Raw genomic sequence first — 25,187 nt, 5'->3', positions numbered from 1 at the left:
CGGCGAGGGAGCGGACCATGAGAAGGTAGCCGTAGCTGCGGCGGCAAGGCTTGGTGGCCGGCGACCGAGCAGGGGCATGTGGTCGCGCCATGGAGTGGGGAGAGGGGAATCGCGAGGTAGGGCGGCTGCAATTCTCTTATAACCCTAACCTAATCGTGAGGCTAATTTCAACTGCAGCTCATCTATTTCCTTACGAAATGCTACATTTACGAGCTGATTTTACGGGATCTTTAATTACGGGCAGTGGTGGAGGATCGTGGGGAATTTCAGCTCCTACAATCACGGGAGTAAAATTTTCTGCACCAACTGAATGGCTCCCGGTCATCACCGTAAACCTTTTCCATAAAAAAGTTCGCGTAAATCTACTACGGAGTAGCATTTTTGCTCTTCGAGCCATGTTTGGCTTCAGGCTGGATACACGATGAGGCTTGCTTCATCATACAGGGCGGTGTTATTCCCAGCTAGCTACCTCTCCACTTGACGGTCAGACTGATCGAACAGATTACGGCCCAGCTCATGTACACTTCTGATGATTTTTTACACTAATAAAAATCTGCTAGCTATATCAATTTGCCCGTCCAGGCTAACCACGATTTTCCACCTCAGGTCGTATACATAATAAACCTCAAGAAAATCTGGGATTTTCCTTTGAAAATTAAAAAAGGAAGTTAACAAGACATAAATTAATCAGCAAAGAGCATCAAGAAATTTGACACAAGCTCTTCTATTTTTGGTGCATCGATCAGACAAAAACACTGAATAATAATAATAAGATAGCATTTCATTTGGAGTATCTGAACATTATAGCATTTCATTTGGAGTATCTGAACATAAACTCCAACCCACGCAAAAGGTATCAAATGTCAAGGCAAATCAGCCGATGCACCAACAAATGCACAGCATCAAACATATAATTTACGCCAAACAGAATGGCACACAGACTTATTCTAACACAACACAAATTACAAACTTGACTAGGATGATGTCTGCTCGCTTGCTCGACCGAGGCTGCGGCATGCATAGCATACATAGAGATGGGCTTTCTATTTGGTCGAGTCTTCTGCCAGCTTCTGACAATTGATGATGACGCAAAGGGCTGCCATTGCAACATGTGTTCGATATCCAAGCATCATCCTCACCTCCTACAGCCACTGCTGCCCCTTGCAGCCACAGCCACAATCGCTCTCCCGCAGCTGCTTTCATGTCCAATAGTTTCAAATGTTTTCAATGAAAAATTAGAGCTAGGCCAAGCAGAAATTCTGGCCCAAACCACCAGGACGAAATAGCAACGAAGGAATTTATACCAACTAAAGAAAACAACCAGGGAGTACTGAAAATTTCATCATGACCTTCCCTCTTTTTTGGACATTCAGACCTGCACAGCAAATAATATACTTCACTTCAGACAATACCCATGTGGCATACAAAACATCGTCGAGAATTTCCACAGCACCCAAAAAAGAACATCAAAATACCGATGCACACCAGAACGCACCCACGATGGCCGAAACAACTTCGAAGGGGAACCGGATTAATCACCTGAGAGGCCACCGCTACAATGGTAGCGGTTTGTTGAAGTCGCCGCCATCGCAGGTCAGCGAGGGCGGAGGTGAAGCGGCGCTGCTCCCTTCACCCAGCTTTAGCCGCTCCCAACAATGCCTTTCAAAAAAACAATGATAGCACACAGTTAATACTGTGCAAACCAGTACAGATCAATACTAGTGATGATTAAAACAACAAGAATATGCAAGAAAAGTGACACATAGCAACCAAGGACAGAACATTTATAATTGAACTCCACTTAGAAGACAACGTGTGCATAGTTCTGAACTACATGGCATAGATGATATATGACTAGCAAAGGAAATTTATAGGACATGCAAACCAGAGAACAAGCCTCGCTATATCATGGAAACCATGTGATTCAACTACACGACCAACAGCATATTCCTGTACCAGAAAAGCACCACAAATTCCTAAAGGTTGAAGCACCGCATATTCGTAAAATAGAAAATGAATAAAACCAACAGCATATTCCTAAACCAGAAAAGCACCACAAATTCCTAAAGGTTGAAGCACCGCATATTCGTAAAATAGAAAATGAATAAAACCAACCAAGAAAAGAAAGACCTATTATGTCATGAGATAACCATATCGCTAACAATCATATCACCAAAAAATGCACCATTCAACTGAACCTGTACCCAAATACATGCAAGGCAGTGTAATCCACTGAGAGCGTCGTTCCGTTCTTACCATGACAAGAGAAACAGCACCGCTGGCTCCTGACGATGCCCTATTCTCCCTGCTTGGCCCAGTTAGGTCGCACTCAATAGTCAGCGGGCCTCGGCCCAGAACCAGCAGCGCTGCTACCTTGGCCCAGCTCCACGGACACCCCATCCTTGCTCCAGTCAGCAACTAAGGAATATATACCAAGACAACAACCAGGGAGTACTGAAATTTTTGTCATGACCTTCCCTCTTTTTTGGACATTCAAACCTGCACAACAAATAATATACTTCAACTCAGACAATACTAGTGCATACAGCACAACCCATGTGGCATACAAACATCATCAAGATTTTCCATAGCCCCCAAAAGAACAGAACATCAACAAATGCCGATGCACACCATAAGTCACCCTCGATGGCTGAAACAACATCAAAGGGCAACCCAAGGAATCACCTGTGAGGCCACCGCTGCCACGGTAGCGGCGTGCTGAACTCGCCGCCATCACACGTCAGCGAGGGTGGACGTAAAGCAGTGCTGCTCCCTTCACCCAGCTCCGCTGCACGCTCCGGACAACATCTTGTCAAAAAAAATAGCACAAAATTAGTACTGTGCAAACAAGTACATATCAATACTAGTGATGATTAAAAGAACAATATGCATGGAAAGTGACACATAGCAACCAAGGACAGAACATTTATAATTAAACTCCAGTTAAAAGACAACATGTGCATAGTTCTGAACTAAATAGCATAGATGATATATGACTGTAGAAAAGGAAATTTATAGGAAAAGCAAACCAGCAAACAGGCCTTGCTGTATCATGGAAACCATGTGATTCAACTAAATGACCCACAGCACATTCCAGTACCAGAAAAGCACCACAAATTCCTAAAAGTTGAAGCACCACATATTTGTAAACTAGAGAATGAATAAAACCAACCAAGAAGAGCTATTATGTCAAGAGATAAGATAACCATATCTCTAACAATCGCTAGATAATGCACCATTCAAAGGAACCTGTGCCCCAATACATGCAAGGGTGTAATCGAATGAAAGCACCGTTCGGTTCTTACCACGCCACGAGAGAAACAGCTCCGCTGGCCCCTAACGATGCCTGGCTCACCCTGCTTGCCCCAGGTAGGACGCACTCAATAGTCAACTGGCTTCAGCCCTGGAACCAGCAGTGCTGCTCCCTTGTCCCAGCTCCACGGACACCCCGTCTTTGCTCCGGTCAGCAGGGCCGTCCTTGCTCCGGTCAGCAGGGCCGTCTGGGTAGCCAAGCTCCCTGCACATGAGAATTTGCGTCAATGCAGCAATATGCATGGGAAAGAAAAGCAATCAAGATGTACTTAAATACTGATGTGCCCTATAACTGGAACATATGCCAGCAAAACTTAAATACAATCATCTGATGTCCCTCCTATTTAAAATCAGAGCATCAGCATATGAATATGACAGTTCTAGAACCCACTTTATATTACAGTGTTATATGTTCATCATACACCTAAGGTGCAACAGTTCTATAACATACAAGGTACTCTTGAATTAGTATCCAGAATTTAGCCACTGAGAAGAGATTGATGAACTTGCAGGTACCAAACATAAGTCAATGGTCCTGACTAAGTTAAGATTGAGAAGCTCTACATGTCATGGGGAACAATCCCATGTCATTTTGTTGATCATATACTCACAAAGAACTCACAATAGCATAAACAAATATAGGGCAGCAAGTAAAATCAGTAGCATATCATGTATACATGTGAACTTGAACAAATTGATCAAACAATCAATTAGTATACTAAGGATTTAAATTCAGCAATAAATATGGATGAAGGGCTGCTCTAGAGCTCATATATAAACACCAGAAGCATAACACACTTCACATACACAAGCAGAGTTTAATTAACCATGTCCTTCTATAAGAAGATCATCAACTACCTAAGCAGTGGCAACAACACTCGCATTTATTAACCAAAAGAGATGGGGGACGAACTTGAGGGTGCCAACAGCAAAATCTTGACTGAGCTACACACAAGCTTGAGAATTCATATGTATCTACATTCTACAAGCATTGTCGTAATGAGAAGCAAACAATTACTTGGAAACAGAAATAACTTGAAGATGAACAAAGTCCATCGGGGAGGCATGAGTAGGACTAGTACTAAAGAACAAGACAGGGCCAATATATTTATGATGTCCTGGACAGGAGACAACCACTAAATAGCTGCAGCCAACCTAGAGAGCATGCAGAAGAGGAAGAAGGGAACCTGAGCAGATCACCGGAGATGGTGTAGCCATTGCCAGCACCCCACGGTTGCGGCGTGGGAGGCGAGGGTGTACCCAGCAGCAGCAGCAGCACCGCTGGAGCCCTTGCCATGAGCAAGAGGCTGCTGCGGGCAGCTACTACAGCTTCTTCCAGCTACCATACAGTCCTCGTCGTGATAATCCTGGAACAGCAAGAAACAAGGCATCATGACCAGCTATATAGCAGCTTTGTTTACTGGCAGCAACTAAAAAATCGGCAGGAGAGTTTTCATTCGACAAACATGACAACCTGTGCCATCATATTAAAGCCAAAATCCTCGCCAGACTGTACTTAAATGCCAATATGCCCTATAATTGCAACATATGCCAGCAAAACTTAAATACAATCATCTCATGTCTCTGCTAGTATTTAAAATCAGAGCATCAGCGTATGAATATGATAGTTGTAGAACCCACTTTATAATACAGTTTTATATGTTCACCATAGACCTAAGGTGCAGCAGTTCTACAACATACTAGGTGCTCTTGAAGTAGTATCCAGAATTTAGCCACTAGCTAAACTACTAACATTAATTTAGCATGCACCTAAGGGGCAGCAGTCCCATTTATTTATTTTTATATAAAAAGAGATTGATGAACTTGCGGGTACCAAAAGTAAGGTTGAGAAGCTCCTACATGTCATGGTATATGAACAATCCCATGTCATTTTATTGATCATATACTCATCAAGAACTCACCAATAGCATAAACAAATATATGACATCAAGTAAAATCAGTAGCATATCAAGCATACATGTGAACTTGACGAAATTGATCAAACAATCAATTAGAATACTAAGGAATTAATTTCAGCAAAATATGTATGAAGAGCTGCTCTAGAGCTTATATATAAACACCAGAAGCATAACACCCATCACATACAGAAGCAGAGATTAATTTTTTTTTTGAACAAAAGCAGAGTTTAATTAACCATGTCCTTCTACAAGAAGATCATCAACTACCGTTAATTATGAATACATCTAAGCAAGCATCACTCCCATTTTTCCAGAAGAGATCAATGAAAGCTCAAAATTCTCATTACCGGAACTAAAAACTCGAACCCACAGCAACCTAAATTAGCAATTGTCAGGTCCAAATTAGCTCGAACCTTTCTCTGCAGCAAACATCGTGTGCAGCCAAAAAATCACAAACAGAAATGAGCAGTAAAAAAAGCTAAATTCACAATTTCCGTGGTCACCAACGGTTGCATTGTATGGGAAGCCAAAACACCACAATAGTTATTAAAAGGCAGCGAGATGCACCTATCCATTGCACTCGTTCTTTTCCCCCGCGTCCGAGTGGAGGAAGTGGACCTGAACCTGTTGCCCATTATTCAGCTATATGGCAATCTCCATATTCAGGACGAGCGGCAGCAAGAAATTCTGCGATGACAAACAAAGAGAATGATGAGAAGAGAATACTAGTGATGAAATCAAGTCTGAAGATAAAGTAGTAATGCTGTTCATTTAGCATACACCTAAGAAGCAGGGACAACACTCGCCTTTATTAACCAAAAGAGATGAGTGCCGAACTTAAGGGTGCCAACAGCAAAATCTTGGCACACAAGCTTGAAAATTCATATGCATCTACATTCTACAAGCATTGTCGTATTGAGAAGCAAACAGTTACTTGGAAACGGAAATAACTTGAAGAGGAACAGAGTCCATCAGGGAGGCATGAGTAGGACTACTAAAGAACAAGACAAGAGCAATATATTTATGATGCCCTGGACAGGAGACAACCACCAGATAGCTGCAACCAACCTAGAGAGCATGTAGAAGAGGTAGAAGGGAACTTGAGCAGATCACCGGAGATGGTGTAGCCATTTGCCAGCACCCCACGGTTGCGGCGTGGGAGGCGAGGGTGTGCCCAGCAGCAGCACCGCTGGAGCCCTTGCCATGAGCATGAGGCTGCTGCGGGCAGCTACTACAGCTTCTTCCAGCTACCATATAGTCCTCCTCGTCGTGATAATCCTGGAACAGCAAGAAACAAGGCATCATGGCCAGTTCTATAGCAGCTTTGTTTACTGGCAGCAACTAATAAATCGGCAGGAGAGTTTTCATTCGACAAACATGACAACCTATTAGCATTAGTTTTTCTATAGAAAGCATGGGCTAAATCATGCCATCATATTAAAGCCAAAATCCTCGCCAGACTGTACTTACATGCTGATATGCCCTATAATTGCAGCATATGCCAGCAAAACTTAAATACAATCATCTCATGTCTCTGCTATTTAAAATCAGAGCATCAGCATATGAATATGACAGTTCTAGAACCCACTTTATATTACAGTGTTATATGTTCACCATACACCTAAGGTGCAGCAGTTCCATAACATACAAGGCACTCTTGAATTAGTAGACAGAATTTAGCCAGTCATAGTTTGCAAGCTAGCTAAATTACTATCGTTAATTTAGCATACACCTAAGGGGCAGCAGTCCATTTATTTATTCATATATGGAAAGAGATTGATGAACTTGCGGGTACCAAACATTGACCACTGACTAAGTAAGGTTGAGAGGCTCCTACATGTCATGGGGAACAATCCCATGTCATGTTACTGATCATATCAAGAACTCGCCAATGGCATAAACAAATATAGGACAGCAAGTAAAATGAGTAACATATCAAGTATACATGTGAACTTGACCAAGTTGATCAAACAATCGATTAGAATACTAAGGAATTAATTTCAGCAATAAGTATGGATAAAGAGCTGTTATAGAGCTCATATATAAATACCAGAAGCATAACGCGCTTCACATCCATTAATTAAGAATACATCCAAGCAAGCATCACTCCCACTTTTCAAGAAGAGATCAATGAAATCTCAAAATTCTCGTTACTGAAACTGAAGAGTCCAACCCAGCAAACTAAATTAGCAATTGCCGGGTCCAAATTAGCTCGAACCATTCTCTGCAACAATGATTGTGTGGCAGCCAAAAAATCACAAACAGAAATGAGCAGTCAAAAAAAGAAGCTAAATTCACAACATTCGCGATCACCAACAGTTGCATTGTATGGGAAGCCAAAACACCACAATTAATATTAAAAGGCAGCGAGATGCACCTATCCATTGCACTTATTCTTTTCCCCCGCGGCCGAGTGGAGGAAGTCATCCTGAACCTGTTGCCCATTATTCAGCTATAAGGCAATCTCCATATTCAGGACGAGCGGCAGCAAGAAATTCTGCGATGACAAAGAAAGAGAATGATGAGAAGAGAATACTAGTGATGAAATCAAGTCTGAAGATAAAGTAGTAGTGCTGTTCATTTAGCAAACACCTAAGCAGCAGCAACAACACTGGCATTTATTAACCAAAAGAGATGGGGGGCGAACTTGAGGGTGCCAACAGCAAAATCTTGACACACAAGCTTGAGAATTCATATGTATCTACATTCTACAAGCATTTTCGTAATGCGAAGCAAACAATTACTTGGGAACCGAAATAACTTGAAGAGGAACAAAATCCATCGGGGAGGGATGATGAGTACGACTAGTACTAAAGAACAAGATAGGAACAATATATATTATGATGCCCTGTACAGGAGACAACCACCAGATAGCTGCAACCAACCTAGAGAGCATGTAGAAGAGGAAGAAGGGAACCTGAGTAGATACCGGAGATGTTGCCAGCACACATTGGTTGCGGCATGGGGGGGCACAGTGTGCCCAGCAGCAGCAGCAGCACAGCCGGAGCCCTTGCCATGAGCATGAGGCTGCTGTGGGCAGGTACTAGAGCTTCTTGCAGCTGCCATATAGTCCTCCTCGTCGTGATAATCCTGGAACAGCAAGAAACATGGCATCATGGCCAGCTCTATAGCAGCTTTGTTTACTGGCAGCAATTAATAAATCGGTAGGAGAGTTTTCATTCGACAAACATGACAACCTGTGCATTAGTTTTTCTATAGAAAGCATAGGCTAAATCATGTCATCATATTAAAGCCAAAATCCTCGCCAGACTGTACTGAAATGCTGATATGCCCTATATCATCTCATGTCTCAGCTATTTAAAATCAGAGCATCAGCATATGAATATGACAGTTGTAGAAACCACTTCATATTACAGTGTTATATGTCACCATACACCTACAGTGCAGCAGTTCTATAACATACAATGTACTCTTGAATTAATATCCAGATTTTGCCACTCCTAGTTCGCAAGCTAGCTAAACTACTATCGTTAATTTAGCATACACCTACGGGGCAGCAGTCCCATTTATTTATTTATATATGAGAAGAGATTGATGAACTTGCGGGTACCAAACATTAGTTGGTGGTCCTGACTAAGTAAGGTTGAGAAGCTGCTACATGTAATGGGGAACAATCCCATGTCATTTTATTGATCATATACTCATCAAGAACTCACCAATAGCATAAACTAATATATGACAGCAAGTAAAATCAGTAGCATATCAAGTATACATGTGAACTTGACCAAGTTGATCAAACAATCAATTAGAATACTAAGGAATTAATTTCAGTAATATATGTATGAAGAGCTGCTCTAGAGCTTATATATAAACACCAGAAGAATAACACGCTTCACATACACAAGCAAAGTTTAATTAACCATGTCCTTCTATAAGAAGATCATCAACTACCGTTAACTGAATACAATCATCTGATGTCTCTGCTATTTAAAATCAGAGCATCACCATATGAATATGACAGTTGTAGAACCCACTTTATATTACAGTTTTATATGTTAACCATGCACCTAAGGTGCAGCAGATCTATAACATACAAGGTACTCTTGAATTGGTATCCAGAATTTAGCCACTCCTAGTTTGCAAGCTACCTAAACTACTATAGTTAATTTAGCATGCACCTAAGGGGCAGCACTCCCATTTGTTTGTTTTTATATAAAAAGAGATTGATGAAGTAGCAGGTATCAAACATAAGTCAGTGGTCCTGACTAAGTAAGGTTGAGAAGCTCTACATGTCATGGATAACAACCCCACATCATTTTATTGATCATATACTCGCCAAGAACTCACCAATAGCATAAACAAACATAGCGCAGCAAGTAAAATCAGTAGCATATCAGGTACACATGTGGGCTTGAACAAGTTGATCAAACAATCAATTAGAATATTAAGGATTTAAAGTCAGCACTAAGTATGGATAAAGAGCTGCTCTAGAGCTCATATATAAACACCAGAAGCATAACACGTTTTACATACACAAACCGAGTTTAATTAACCATGTCCTTCTATAAGAAGATCATCAACTACCGTTAATTATTAATACATCTAATCAAGCATCACTCCCATTTTTCCAAAAGAGAACAATGAAAGCTCAAAATTCTCGTTACCGGAACTTAAAACTCCAACCCAGCAAGCTAAATTAGCAATTGTCAGGTCCAAATAGCTCGAACCTTTCTCTGCAGCAATGATTGTGTGGCAGCCAAAAAATCACAGACAGAAATGAGCAGCCAGAAAAAGCTAACTTCACAACCTTCGCGGTTGCATTGCATGGGTAGCCAAAACACCACAATTATTATTAAAAAAAGGCAGCGAGATGCACCTATCCATTGCACTCGTTCTTTTCCCCCGCGTCCGGTGGAGGAAGTCGTCCTGAACCTGTTGGCCATTATTCAGCTACAAGACACGCTCCATATTCAGGACGAGCAGCAGCAAGAAATTCTGTGATGACAAACAAAGCGAATGATGCATGAGAAGAGAATACTAGTCATGAAATCAAGTCTGAAAGATAAAATAGTACTTATGTTCATTTAGCATACACCTAGCAGCAGCAACAACACTCACATTTATTAACCAAAAGAGATGGGGATGAACTTGAGGGTGCCAACAGAAAACACTTGACTGAGCTACACACAACCTTGAAAATTCATATGTATATACGTTCTACAAGCATTGTCGCAATGAGAAGCAAGCAATTACTTGGAAACCGAAATAACTTGAAGAGGAACAAAGTCCATCAGGGAGGCATGAGTAGGACTAGTAGTAAAGAACAAGACAAGACTAATATATTTATGATGCCCTGGACAGGAGACAACAACCAGATAGCTACAACCAACCTAGAGAGCATGTAGAACACGTAAAAGGGAACCTGAGTAGATCACCGGAGATGGTGTAGCCGTTGCCACCACCCCACGGTTGCAGCATGGGAGGCCACATTGTGCCCAGCCCCAGTGGCAGCACTGCCGGAACCCTTGCCATCAGCATGAGGCTACTACTTACAGCTTCTTCCAGCTGCCATAAAGTCCTCCTCCTCGTGATAATCCTGGAACAGCAAGAGACAAGGCATCATGGTCAGCTCTATAGCAGGTTTGTTTAGTGGCAGCAACTAATAAATCGGCAGGAGAGTTTTCATTGGACAAACATGACAACCAGTGCATTTGTTTTTCTATAAGATGTTTGAGCTAAATCATGTCCATCATATTGAAGCCAAACTCAGCCCATGAATGCAAACTCAATGGGCCACAAAAAATCAGCCAAGAATGATCATATAAAAGAAATATAAGATTGATAGGTCAATTTGATCACAGCAAGGCATGTATTAAGTAATTAGAATGAATACACAACTGTACTCAAGTTGGAATCTGGGGCAAAGCAGGGTGACATTGTAAGCCATTGTTATTTATACTTTTGTTGCGTTAAGAAATAATTGCTGGGCACCACTATCAGTTGTTATTTATACTTTTATTGCGTTAAGAAGTACTATCGTCAGCAGTACCATTTATTTATTTATATATGAAAAGAGATTGATGAACTTGCGGGTACCAAACATTAGTCGGTGGTCCTGACTAAGGTCGAGAAGCTCCTACATGTCATGGGGAACAATCCCATGTCATTTTGTTGATCGTACATACTCATCAAGAACTCGCCAATAGCATAAAGAAATATAGGACAACACGTAAAATCATATACATGTGAACTTGACCAAGTTGATCAAAGAATCAATTAGAAAGGATAAAGTGCTCCTCTAGAGCTCATATATGAACACCAAAAGCATAACACGCTTCACATCCACAAGCAGAGTTTAATTAACCATGTCCTTCTATAAGAAGATCATCAACTATGGTTAATTATGAATACATCTAAGCAAGCATCACTCCCATTTTTCCAGAAAAGATCTTGTCACGAAGGAGGCCTAAAATGGTGGCGGAAGGGATGGCGGCTTACCACGGGGCGTTCTTGTCCCCGAGCGGAGCAAGGTGGCCCTGAGCGTTGTTCCTGAAACAATCCCATGACTAAGTAAGGTTGAGAGGCTCCTACATGTCACGGGGAACAATCCCATGTCATGTTACTGATCATATCAAGAACTTGCCAATGGCATAAACAAATATAGGACAGCAAGTAAAATGAGTAACATATCAAGTATACATGTGAACTTGACCAAGTTGATCAAACAATCGATTAGAATACTAAGGAATTAATTTCAGCAATAAGTATTGATAAAGAGCTGCTATAGAGCTCATATATAAATACCAGAAGCATAACGCGCTTCACATACACAAGCAGAGTTCAATTAACCATGTCTTTGTAAAAGAAGATCATCAAATAGCGTTAATTAAGAATACATCCAAGCAAGCATCACTCCCACTTTTCAAGAAGAGATCAATGAAATTCTAAAAATTCTCGTTACTGAAACTGAACAGTCCAACCCAGCAAGGTAATTTAGCAATTGTCAGGTCCAAATTAGCTCGAACCATTCTCTGGAGCAATGATTATGTGGCAGCCAAAAAATCACAAACATAAATGAGCAGTCACAAAAAGAAGCTAAATTCACAACCTTCGCGATCACCAACATTTGCATTGCATGGGAAGGCAAAACACCACAATTATTATTAAAAGGCAGAGATCGATGCACCTATCCATTGCACTTGTTATTTTCCCCCCGCGTCCGAGTGGAGTAAGCCATCCTGAACCTGTTGCCCATTGTTCAGCTATAAGGCAATCTCCATATTCAGGACGAGCGGCAGCAAGAAATTCTGCGATGACAAACAAAGCGAATGATGAGAAGAGAATACTAATGATGTAATAATGTCTGAAGATAAAGTAGTCCTTGCCGCGAGCATGAGGCTGCTGCGGGCAGGCAGGTACTGCGTACAGCTTCTTGCAGCTGCCATACTATAGTCCTCCTCGTCGTGATAATCCTGGAACAGCAAGAAACAAGACATGATTGTAAATCAGCTTGGTTTACTGGCAGTGACTAATAGATTCAGCAAGAGGGCATCTTTTACAGGTTACTACTAGTACATTTGTTTTGTGTAGAAAGTAGTATGAGGTAAATCATGTGCATGATATTAAAGCCAAAAATCATCCCATGAACGCAAACTCAAGGGAGCACACATACATAATGGGCCATTAATGGATGATAATACTCCCTCCCTCCGTCCGTCCCATCAAACTAGTCTGAGTTTAGTCCAAATTATTTAGATGTGTCAAGATGCTGTTAAGTGTCATCCGAATTATTAGGACAAAATCTGAGACAACTTGCGTGGGACGGACAGAGGTAGTATAAAAAAGAAAACTCCAAGATTGATACTAGTAGATTCCGGTGATTTGGTCCGGAAAAAAAAAAGTAGGGATCGGCACCCGACCCGCAGAATAGTTTCGAGAGCACGCGGTGCAGAGGAAGGCAAGGCAGCGATTGGGGTTAACTAACGGAAGTGGTGAAATGTAGAGGTGAATTCGTGGTAGGGTTGAATGGGGGGTTAGTGGGGGTTTGACGGGATGAACCCAATGCATGGTTGGGTCAATTGGAAATCTGGATTCATGAATCCCCAGCAAACGAATGAGGCGGCCTAAATTGTGGCGCAAGGGAAGGGAAGGGAAGGCGGCTTACCACGGACGGGGCGTTCTTGTCCCCGAGCGGAGCAAGGTGGGCTCCGTTGTTCCTGTAACGGCCGCCATGAGCGCCATGGTCTGGGTGGACGCCGTTGGGAGCAGGATGCCACGATTAGGAGGAGGAGGAGGAGGAGGCGAGACAAGGAGCGTTGAGGAGTTGGTTGGTCCGGGGGGGCGGAGGCGATCCGGTGAACGGCGAGGCGGGGTGTAGCAGCGAGCGGCGGAGGGGAAGAAGCGGGGTGGAGGAGGAATGAATGGGGGAATGGCGGCCCGCGTGTTAGGGTTTACACCGGGAAAACTTGTTTTTTTTTTCCTTGTCAAGTCAAGTCCAAACTTGGACCGGGGTCCAACTCCGAGCGGGATGCGTGAAAGAGGTGATGCGGACACGCTGCCCGTTGACCAGTTCACACGACCAGTGCGGGACGCATCTCGCCGGGCGCGACGAGCCAGACGCATGCGAACGCGTCGGCGTTGGAGTCGTAGTACCCGCACTGGCCGCCGCTATCGCCGCATGCTCCACAGTCACCGGCCGACGCCCTCCACTCCAGCACGTAGCCTTCGCTGAGCAGCCGCGGGTACTCCATGCCAGAGTTCCCGCCCGGCGACAACGAGCCGACCACCGGCACCACCGCGTAGCTACACCTCCCCGCCACCGCCCTCGCCGCGGTCGTGTTATACGCCGCGTCGAGCCGTACCACGGCCGCGGTGCCCGGGCACATCACGTCGACGAACCCCGGGGCCGGCGGCGGCGTGCAGTTGAAGAGGAAGAAGAGCTGCCGGTTGGCGGCGGCGCTGGCGGAGAAGGGCGCGAGGCTGAGGCTGGCCGAGACGTCGATGGTGGGCACGGGGCACCCCGTGGCGTTCGTCTGCACGTTGTCGTTGGCCACCACCACGGTGCGGTCCGCGTAGGAGACGCGGAGGAGCTTGTAGCCGCCGCGGAAGGAGCGCGAGAGAGAGGCGCGGCCGCCCGCCACACAGTCCACCTGGAACGCCGACGGGCCGCACGGTGTCGACGGCTGCGCGGCATCCGTCTGCCAGAACGGGTAGCTCAGGGTGATGTTGCCGCACGTCTTGGGCGCGCAGGTGACCACGGCTGCCGCCGCCGGTGTGGTCGTCGCATGGTACAAGAGGATGAGTGTTCCTAGGACGACATAGAGGAGGACTCGCTGTCGCGGCAATGGGGGATTCATCGCGACGATCCGTGGGTGGCTTCTCAGACCGTGGAGAAAACTGTTGAACGTACGGTGTGTTCCTGCTTGCGTATATAGAGATGGATGGATGGAGAAGTAAACGGGGACTATTTGCAGTCTATTTGACTCGTGTGCTCCAGATCGTGTCGTCTGGTCACATTCTTGGACTTTGTCTCTCTGCTTCCAGCGTGTGAAATCAAGCTAGAATTATCATGCATGCCCGGTTCTAGTAGCTAGCGCTATGGTTTACGCGATGCTTGCATCAGGAGATTGAGGCCGGCCGGTAATGTGGTAGGTGAGTGCTCGACTTGGTCAGTCAAGATCAGTTTCATGCTGTTGATGAATCCGTATATTTTATAATTTGTCATCATACTTCTCTCTGAAGTTGCATATTATTGTAAAATAAACTTCCAAAAATGAACCTTAAATATAAACTCAAGCAAATGACAATCTTAATGCGGCACTAAGATTGCCTAGGCATTATGTGAGAACATGTGCCGCATTAAGATTGCCTAGGCACTCAAGGGGCACCATTAAGATTGCGGTCCAAGGCTGCTGCTACAAGTTGCAAAACACCCGACATATAGGAAGAACATGTGCCGCATTGTTTTCATCGCAACCACTACCCTCTACACCATTACCAATCTCCGATTGCAACCACCATGATTTTTATCCACCTCTGTCAGTTTCATGGAAATCTATATAGATTATATTAATTAAGACATGTCCTATGGAATCGAGCCATTATGGATGAAGGTAAGGGCATGCACGATCGCATCGATTCTTCTCTTGATATCCAGTAGCACCCCACGTAAACTACGAAAATCTATGCGATGAAGACCAGAACTCGTCGACAACCAGATAGAGGAGACCGACATGAAGCAAATCGATGTCTTGGTGCTTGAAGAACAAGACAGGCCTCCACGCCTCCCTCCTCCGCCCAACAGAGCTCATTAGTACGTTAAAATCGTTGTAATCAGTCATTAGTGAGTTAAACTTGCTTGGGTGCTTTTCCTTACTGCTATAATAGGTGGTGCGTGGGTGGCTGGATCGCCAACCTATGAAAAACCACAATTTCATTTGTCATTTTACCCTTTTCAAATTTACTTTCCCTAGTTGTTGTAGATCTGAGCCGATCGGCGCTCTCCTTCCTCCCCCTCGAAGCTCTTGTCGAGGAATTGCAGATCCTGACATGATGCTGGAGCTGTGTGGGGTGGGAGGTGCACCTTGTTTGCACCGAATTATCTTTTTTCTTTAGCATATTGTATGGAATTATCTGCGGTGAATTAATAGAACGCAGGCATGATTCTTATCTACACCAATATAAAAAGACAGAGAAGGGGCAGATCCAAACAATCTCAGCCATCTAACAAGCATCCAATGGAACAAATCTATCCCGCGTTTAGCGCTAAAACATTGTCCGCTCGGAACATCCAGCCTCGCTAAACTAAACCGCTATCCCATGATCCAATGGTATCTGCGTATCCCGTAATTTCCGCCCTATCGCAAATCATCTCCCACGATCCCAGCCTGCAGCGGGACGTTTCTCTTTCCATGTCGCCTTCTCACGCGAGCGCAAACCGCCACTGCTCTCCCTGCCCATCCGGCCGTCCCTCGCGAGATCCGGCAAGAGAACTGTGCTAGCCTGCACGACAGCCCCCACGCCCTAAACGCCCGCACGCAAAGCCGCCACCCCTGCACGTTCTCTTCGCCGGCCCGTCGCGGCGGTGGGTCGTCCCGCTCCTCGCCCACCGGGACCCCGGCACGCGAAGCAGCCATCGTGGATATCAACTACACCAGCCGGCCGCGCGGTAGGTCGCCCTGCACGCCGGAACGCTGACCTGGACGTCACCGGCACCGGCCGGCCACGGTGGTTGGTCGCAGACAACATCAATGCAGCCTACTGACCTGCAAGACCCTCCTGGTTCATGGACATCAGACTCGCGAAAAATTACTACCCGTCAGGTTCCAAAATCTTTTATTCTCCGTATATTTATGGCTTTTCTGTTCTAGCTTCAGTTTCTTTTATAGGGAAGTTTAGAGTTTTGATCAGTGGCAACTGCATCATTAACAATTCCTTCATGAAAAAAGAAGTTCCCGAAACATAGTTCAAGAATCTTGTGAAAGATGACTCCGTAGTTTCATAGTTCAATGCTCTACAGCTGGTGAGGTGTGTCAAGGTTGACAAGATGCACGCCGGCTGAATTCCATGTCCGCCGGCGGCCGGCGGCATGTGGAGATCATCTATACTGGCGATCAACCATTGACTCTCATATTTGTTTGTGCTCTTCAGGTGCTGGACAAAATGTCCCAGCAGGCAATATTTCTCTTAATGCAGATGTCTGTGAGCTATAACCCATGCATTTTGTTAAGATACTTAACAGCTTTTTATGGATTACATGATGCTTGTTAGTAGGGAGTACCCATAATTAGGCATAGTTATTCTTGAGATCTTGACATCATTTGTATTGTGAGTGGTATTTTGTAGTAAGTTTACTATACTCTATAAAAGTTTATTTGTTGCATTGATGGACTGAACAAATAAATTGATGGCAATCTTTTGATCATTCATTGTGGTAGGTGTCATATATGGTTGGTAGCACATACCAAGCAGCAAGTAGTGCTGGTGCTGCATCCATGAAAGAACTCAAACTTGAGGTGAACTTATCTCCCCTACTATGTTGCTTCTGCTGCTAATTCAGTTATATTGCTGACAATGTACGCTTTATTTAGGTCTTGGAAGGAAATGTAAACCATGTAACATTTTCAGTCAACAGGTTGCAACTCTAATACGTGTGCACATGGTGATTTTATTTTTTAATTTATTATCATGAGACATGATGAATATATTTTTGCATCTGCAGTATGCTTTTAATACTTTTTCACCGGATGCAACTATTAATGAAAATAGCTATATTGACAAAGATATGAAAGTGTTGTGTGCTCGAGGACGAAATTTTATACTTAAATCTTCTTTGTTCCCTCTGTTTAACAGGTCAAGGTTTGGATGCACGGGTACATGCACCTCTGGTGCTTATGGTTGTCGAGGTTCACATCGACAAGCACTGAAAATACCATCATGCTAGAGAAGTTGCAAAGCCTACACATTTAGTTCAAATATTTCATGAAACGTGAACGTGCATGTGCACGTGCTTGATTACTAGTACCAAAAAAAAGAGAGGCCAAAATGAAAGTGATGGATGAGATTGGGCTCTTAGAACAAACTGGGCCGAATGGTTGCTACCTGGGTGGTACGCACATCTCCATCTATAGAGCTTCATTGGGCCTGCATGGACTTTGTTCGGAATTAGCCCGAGCCTGCCGACTTTGTTCGGTCTGGATCGCGTTACGCCGCCGCCGCCGATTCCCCGCTCCAACCGCCGCCGCCGGCTCCAGCTACGGGAGGAATGGCCGAGCAACCGCTAGCCTCCTACCCCAGCTCGGCGCCGCGGCCGTCTCCAGCTACGGGAGCAAAGAGGCAGTGCTGTTTGCTTGGGTGGTCGCGACGAACATGTTCAGAGGAGGAGCAAGTAAGTTTCTGCCTTTTAGCTTTCAAGATAATTTTGCTCACTAGGAATTTCCATCTATGTAAAAATGTAATTGATACGCTTAATGCACGTTGTTACAGCCTAGATGAATTTCATTAGGTATTTAGCTAGATTTCTGTCAGTGAAAGTCCTGTGGCATAAGAAGACCACGTTTGCCTTTTGGGACTTAGCACGCCAAGCTCACATGAACATCAAGTAATCCCCGTCCCTGCTGCTGGTCCGTAACTTCGAATAAAATGCAGTAATCTTAGAACAGCTTCAGTTGTCACCATGTAAATTGGTGACTGTTACAATCATGGCTGGTATTTTAAACAGTAGTTGTCTAGGATTGGGTTTTCCTCCCGTTTTGATCCATACTAAATAGCCAATACAATAATCTCTAATGGCTTTGGATACCACCCGTGTGAATCGGTGATCATGTGCTAGAATCATGGCTGGTATTCTAAAAGTCGAAACATTATTTAGTAGCTGCTATTGGCCCCCTTTTCAGTTTCCTCTTGAGTCGGTGACATACTGCTTCTGAACGGAAGCCACTGTTAAATTTTTTTACAGAACTAACTATTTTGTGCAAGAGAATCGGCACCTTCCAGTTTCACCACCACAAATCCTATACCCCTATCTATGATGAACAAAAAGGTATCACATCATACCTCTTCTTCTCTGCACCCTTTCCCAATAACAATGGTGGGAATTCGTGATGAGTTAATCTTTACATGATCCATCTTCTAACTTGGACAACATCAATGGAACCTTAAAGATATATTTATCCGAGCGTGTTTGTTCCACATAGTGCCACCCTTAATTTAGTCCGTACATTCATGGAATTTGTTTCACGATACAAGGTTGAGTTTCATTACTTCTGTCTAATTTCTGAATCTAGTACATAGAGCCAACCTTCTCAATGACTTGGTAACTCTTCAAGGCTTTTTGAATTCACAAGGCTTATGTCTTCAGGAATGGTAGAACTTGCACTTTGTACGCTCATATTCTGAGCTGAATCTTCACTGGAATGAGACATAAAGATGTAGGTCAAGTTATTTAAAAATATCTTTGCAGAATAACTTCACTGAAGAAAAACTTAAATATGTTCATAAATATCTTACAGTAGTTCACAAAAGTTTTGCTTTGGTGGCATCTCCATTTCATCTAAGCTTCTCTCGAACATTTCTAGAACTTTGGCTATTGTAGGGCGATAAATGGGTAGTATCTGTATGCACCACAAGCCAATGAAGGTCATCTTTTTTGCCATTTCCTCAATTTCTCTTGTGACATCACATGCTTGCAATCCATCATCTTCTGCGAAGTGGTCATAAATCCAGTCTGGAAAATATTGTTCGCTGGAACTTTTTGCCATTGAGTTCACATTTTTCCTTCCCCCAACCATCTCTAACAACATCATTCCATAACTATAAACATCTGACTTTGTTGAAACCACACCGAAGTTTCGATAGTGAACTTCCGGAGCGATGAATCCAATTGTTCCTCTAGGACCAGTCATCGAAAGCTTGCTCTCATTTGCATGACACAATTTAGCTAGACCAAAATCAGCAATCTTTGGGGTAAAATCCTTGTCTAGAAGGATATTCTGAGGCTTGATATCGAAATGAACAATCCGAGAATTACAGCCATGGTGCAAGTAGTCTAGGCCACGAGCAATCCCAATTGCTATCGCATAGAGCCTCTCCCATCCTAAAGTTTCTTTTGGGTTCCCTGAGTATATGTACTTATCCAAGGAACCGTTGGACATGTACTCATATATAAGAGCTCGTTTTGATCCCTCCAAACAAAACCCAAATAAGCTAACAATATTAATATGAGAGGTTCTGCCAATGCTCATAACCTCATTCACAAACTCATCTCCATTTCCTTTGCAGTCATGCAAGAATTTTACAGCAACCAAACGACCATCATGTAGTCTTCCTTTGTAAACTACACCATAACCACCTCTTCCAAGCTGATCACTGCGAGAAGACGTTATCTTCATTACCTTTGAGTACATGTATCTTTTTGGCGCTAGGTATCCATAAGATACTATCATGGCCTCATAATTCTTTTCATTGTTGCTGCTTGTCTTCTTGAGAAACCATAGTCGTTTGCCCTTTTTATGCCATATCAGGAAATAAATACATGTAAAGAGCAAGGTTGCAGCTGCTGATGTCAAAGCTGAGATGGAAGCACATGTTATTTCCTTTTGTAAATCAGAAGTTATTATACATTCATTATGATTACCAAGATGATCAATAGTTTAACTTTCTCTTTCTTCAAGAGTTCATTATGGTAATAGTACCGACAAGCTAAAGACCATAAGTTGCACAGTCATGCATTATGTAGAAATGAGAGTTTCTTGTTTCAGTTTTAAATTTTAGAACCATTTTTCATTGACTACTGACAAGATAAATTTTAAAGTTAGCATTTCATCATAGAAAACACTATTACTGAACTACTAATATTTAAATCATCCCGTACGAAAAGATAGAAAATGTTTTAACATACCTATTAACATGATCTTCCTGAAGGCCCTCTTTCTACCTGGAATATAACATATAATTTATTAGTAAAAACTATATTGTTCAATAGTATTATGTTTGTTGTTTTTCCAAAAGAAAGAAAGGTGTAAGTATATGAATCTTCAATATTCTGTGATGAAATAGAAAAACACATTCCAAAATAACGAATAACAATAGAACATGGAGTATTGAGACTTTTGTTTGATTGAGGTATTGAACAACTATGTAGCTCAAATGGAAGTTCGCCAAAACAAATTTAATTATAGGCCTGTTTAGATTTGATACCCAATATAGCGATTGCTTACACTTAAGAATTGCGAGTCCACGAGTCGAGCCGAGTTGTACCGACTCATAGAGTAGCCGTGATTAGTCTAGACTAATGTTCGACAGTCGACATGTACTTCAGCAGTCGCTAGTACAAAATACTATCATACGTGACAGACAAATAAGAGATTTAATAACTAAAACTGACATAAGTTCAACACAAGTTACAGACAAATAATTCTAGAACCTAGAACATCATGACATAGGTCTCAAATGATCTCGTCTAGATGACGGATGTCTTTGAATTTCATCTTCACCCTTCTCGTCTAAATATCGCTTGAGAGCTCTGAACTTCCTTGTGTTTAAGAAGTCGTGGATTTCTTTCTTAATTTCCACAGATGCCTCTGGACAGTTATCCACATAGTTATACACATCACTGAAACCCCAGAAAGGTGCCGCCGCAGCCGTCCCACTCTCTGACCACACAACTTGCACTGGAGCAAATCCTTCCTGGCTAAATCTGGCCAAAATCATAATTCCAACTGGATCATCTGATTGAGCTTTCTGTCTACGATCATTGGACAGATCATGACCATCAGCATTCGGGCCCGCTCTAGGTCCGGCGGGCTATGGCCAGAACTCAGATCTGGCTGTCGGCTATGTGCACCTGTCCGAGGGTCAGCGGTGCACTACAGCTGCGGAGATCTCGTCTGGCGTGCCGCGGTGGGGTGTGAGGATGGCCGGGAAGCACATGGACGGTGTCTGGCAGAGCTGGTCATGTGTGGGTTTCATGCCCCACCCCCTCCCCGGCCACGTTGTGGCTAATGTGTCGGATCCAGGCCAGGGGCCTAGATCTAGCGTTTGCCTAGTAATCGTTCTTTCAGGTTTTGTGGGCTTGGCCGGCGGATGCTCGTCCTGCCTGTTAAGCCCCCGCCGTCCAAGGGCTGGTTGGCTGGCTCGGACCTTCCTAGCCCGCTCCGATGGATTTGTCGTTGTGGCGTCTGCCATGTCAAGGGTGGGAAATCTTGGATGCAGATGCGGCAGCCTCGGAAGGTGGACTACGCAGGTGACTGAGTGCACCGTGTGGGCTATAGGTGAAAACTTCTGTCTTGGTCTAAATGACAGCGACGCAGCGCGCGCCGTGACCCTCTTGGGGGCATCATGGTGGAGCTCCGGTCTCCCCAAGTCTCGGTCTTCAGTGACAAGTTTGGTTTTCCATGTTCTTTTTTGTTTAACTGTGATTCACTTTGTAATAGAGTTTTCTCATCACTTTGTATCGGTTCAGCCGTGGGCTTTATTTACAAATCACTGTTTATCGGTTCGGCCATGGGCATTATTTATAAAGTGAGGGCCAAAGCCTATTTCTAGGAGGAGAGAAAGAACATGATTGATTCCTATGGGTGGGAAGTAGCTTATCAAAGTTTCCCACCGAAGCCGCTCTTCTTATTCCATAAATAAATTTTATGAAGTTCAAGAAGTTCAGTGAAAAAAAGGGTAAGTTTTCTTCCATCCTTCCAAGCTCCTCGAGCTTGATCCACAAAAGATATGTGCATTTCTTATTTATAGTTTAGTATTAGAACGCTAAGTGAACAAACAAAACAATTTGATGACTGAACTTACCACTGACAGGTGCACGCTGCCATTTCAAGAGGAAGCCGCCGCCGATGAGCTGCTCGTAGTCGCTCGTGTTTGCCTTGCCATTTGCACCACCCAGCACCGGCACGACTACGAGAGTGTCGCAGCCTTCCATAGCACTCGTCTCATCGTAACTCCCTTCCGTGCGGACAAACACCTGGCTCTCGTTCCCACACCTCATGCTTGTCTGCTCCAGCTCTCTGTCCCGACATACAATGGAAGCCGATGTGCAGTTGTACATCACGAGGTTCAGGTTGATGGGGTCGATCTTGAACGGGATGCCCAGCTTGTCGGAGGTGTTCCAGACCGTTACTTGGCAGCTGTTGGAGGCTTGCAACAATGTCAGCTTGCGGACATCCACAACGCGCAAGCTCTCTTCCTCGTAAGAGATGTCCATGATTGTGAATCCAACGCCGGGTACAGAGCTTGGTAGAACTGGAGTGTCGTTAAGGCAGGTGATCTCGAAATCCGGGGAACCACATGATCTTTCCGTCCGCCAATCGAGAGCCGGAATGGGTCGGAGATGGTGACGTTGCCACAGCTCGTAGCCGAGCAGCCTTCCGCTTGCTCCTCGGCCACCACGACGGCCAGCATCAGCGGTAGCCACCAGGCCAAGAAGAGCCGGTATCTTGGAGCCATGGCAGCACAGGATTTGGAATTTGTTGCTAGTGAGCGGGGTGCTGGACCCTGGCCGCCTCGGAAGATGGAAGTAAGTGAGAATAAGAATGCTCTGCTAGTGATTCGGGGCGCTAGGCTATCTTGGTGCATAAATCCTGTGAGACGAGCTTCACACGGCGGCCAAAAGACTAGCTTCACACGGTGACCAAAAGACTAAGTTGTTGACTGGTTCTGGGGTGATGTTTCGACAGTTTGGCAGAATCCCAGTGGACAAGTCTCTACAGTGCGATTGGATGTGACTGCCGATAGTGGAATTCCATTAACTGAATGTACTTTTCCCCAGGAGTACCATGGCACGTAATATTACAGCAGAAGCAATTTGCAAACACTTTTGTGTGGTGGTGTTGTATCCGGGAACATTAATTCAATGTTTCTTTTCGTGGGAAGAGATAGCTTTGTTGACTACCGAATATTCTTCATACAGTTTTTCCGGAGAGAGAGCCATTTTCTTGTGTGTAATGTGTATACTGGTACTTTGTGAACTCCAGGATTTGCCCATTACCCGCACTTTAACTTTCATCTTTACATGGCATGGCAGGATAATTGCAGTGATCCCGGCGATGGGGAGGTCCGGCAGCTGGCGGTGGCTCTTCAACCAGAGTGTGCATGGGTGGTTTGTCTCACCACCAGGAGCAGAAGAGATGTACCTTGATAAGTTGATAGTCACCACCAGGAGCAGGAAAGGCAGCAGCTCGGAACCATCACAATTTTTTAGATTTGGAATTTTTTTGCAGCTGTGGTCATGGGGTGTGGGGAGATAGAACAGAGAATACCGTGCCTAGTGGGCTGAGTGCTGGCTACCTTGGTCCACACGTCCTGCAGACGGTCTTCAGACTTTTCAAGAGTGTTCAGCAGAATCCACTGGAGAAGTCTCAAGGTGCGCTTGGATGTGATTGCCAGCAGAGGACTTTCGATTGACTTAGTGTGGGCACCATAATACCTAGTCGCAAATCCAATCTGCAAAATGTTGTGGTGCCTTGTTCATTCTCTGTGGTCTTGTTCTATCGGATTACGCTATTTTGATACTGTATTTGTTTTTTTCCCTGTGGTAAGATAGAGCTTTATTGTTTACTGGCTATTGTTTATACAATCTCTCTGGAGAAGACTCATGCCTATGTTAAATATGATCCTGCAACTTCTTCAAAACATATCCTTCTACAAGGTGTGAGCCTCCAGCTTCTATTCCAAAGTGACGTCCACCGCCTGGATGTATGGTTATGGTAAACTTTTATGCAGCTCTGAACTTGTGGTCTCCGGCACATGGGTGCTGGAGCTATGGTGCGTGATGAGCATGGCATATTTCTGTTGGGTTGATGTCCTTCCTTGACAATGTTTGTTACCTTGAACCTGCCGTGGGTTTGCACTGATGTCTGCCGTGGACGGAAGTTCAGATAGAATCATCCAGGTTTAAGACAGTCTGAACCTGGTCTACAAGATCAATTCATCCTCGTATGATTGAACGACTAATGCAAGGTGCTTGTACCAAATTATTCAAACGGTATATGGTAGAGATACACGAGCTGTCTTCAACAATTATAAAATAAAGGCTAAATGATACTAGTATATCTTTGAGGTCTTCAAACTCTTTCTTCTTCTAAGACATAATTATATATTTTTCTGAAGACAATCAAAGATAGATTACAAATCATAGACTTGTAAATATAAACGAAGGTTCTTCCATAATTTTAATTTGAACCGTAATACTAAATCTATGTGCACGCACGCAACTATTAAAGTAGTCAATTAACATCGGCAAGAGTACCAACACCAGTATAACAGGAAATAATAATCAACCAGCCATGTCCACGTCATTGGAGAGCCGATAGTACAAATTGACATTGTAGAGGACATAGCCGCCGAGATAAAAACCGCGAGAATAATTCTCCCCGCGGTAACCATGAGAAAAGATTCAAAGTCGATCTGGCGAAGCAAGATCTGAAGACTCATACCTAGAGAACTGTAATCTTTCAACACCACCATTGATATCGAGAAGGAGATCACGTTGCC

General features: G+C 43.9%; 2 long non-coding RNA genes and 1 pseudogene across 4 annotated transcripts; all 3 read right to left on the bottom strand.

Moving 5' to 3' along the window:
- Positions 1–859: 859 nt before the first annotated feature.
- Positions 860–5,913, bottom strand: LOC124661617. 2 transcript variants are annotated; one of them, XR_006990236.1, is made up of 7 exons: positions 5,799–5,913; positions 4,500–4,679; positions 3,306–3,517; positions 2,686–2,808; positions 2,257–2,499; positions 1,540–1,659; positions 860–1,375 (listed from the first exon to the last, which is right to left on the bottom strand). It is a non-coding gene; the product is annotated as an uncharacterized LOC124661617 (long non-coding RNA). The 2 variants fall into 2 exon arrangements; XR_006990235.1 differs by having other exon boundaries at positions 2,257–2,808.
- Positions 5,914–6,315: 402 nt separating this feature from the next.
- Positions 6,316–12,451, bottom strand: LOC124661615. 2 transcript variants are annotated; one of them, XR_006990234.1, is made up of 7 exons: positions 12,379–12,451; positions 11,691–11,741; positions 10,615–10,788; positions 10,069–10,187; positions 8,149–8,321; positions 7,609–7,728; positions 6,316–6,509 (listed from the first exon to the last, which is right to left on the bottom strand). It is a non-coding gene; the product is annotated as an uncharacterized LOC124661615 (long non-coding RNA). The 2 variants fall into 2 exon arrangements; XR_006990233.1 differs by having other exon boundaries at positions 10,628–10,788; positions 12,379–12,438.
- A 6,417-nt stretch (positions 12,452–18,868) lies between these two features.
- Positions 18,869–23,250, bottom strand: LOC124661614 (annotated as a pseudogene).
- Between the last annotated feature and the right edge of the window lie 1,937 nt (positions 23,251–25,187).

This window comes from Lolium rigidum, chromosome 6 (genome assembly GCF_022539505.1).
Source record: "Lolium rigidum isolate FL_2022 chromosome 6, APGP_CSIRO_Lrig_0.1, whole genome shotgun sequence".
Classification (NCBI taxonomy): Eukaryota; Viridiplantae; Streptophyta; class Magnoliopsida; order Poales; family Poaceae; genus Lolium; species Lolium rigidum.
Note: the sequence above shows the minus strand (reverse complement) of the source record. Positions and strands in the feature narration are given on the sequence as shown.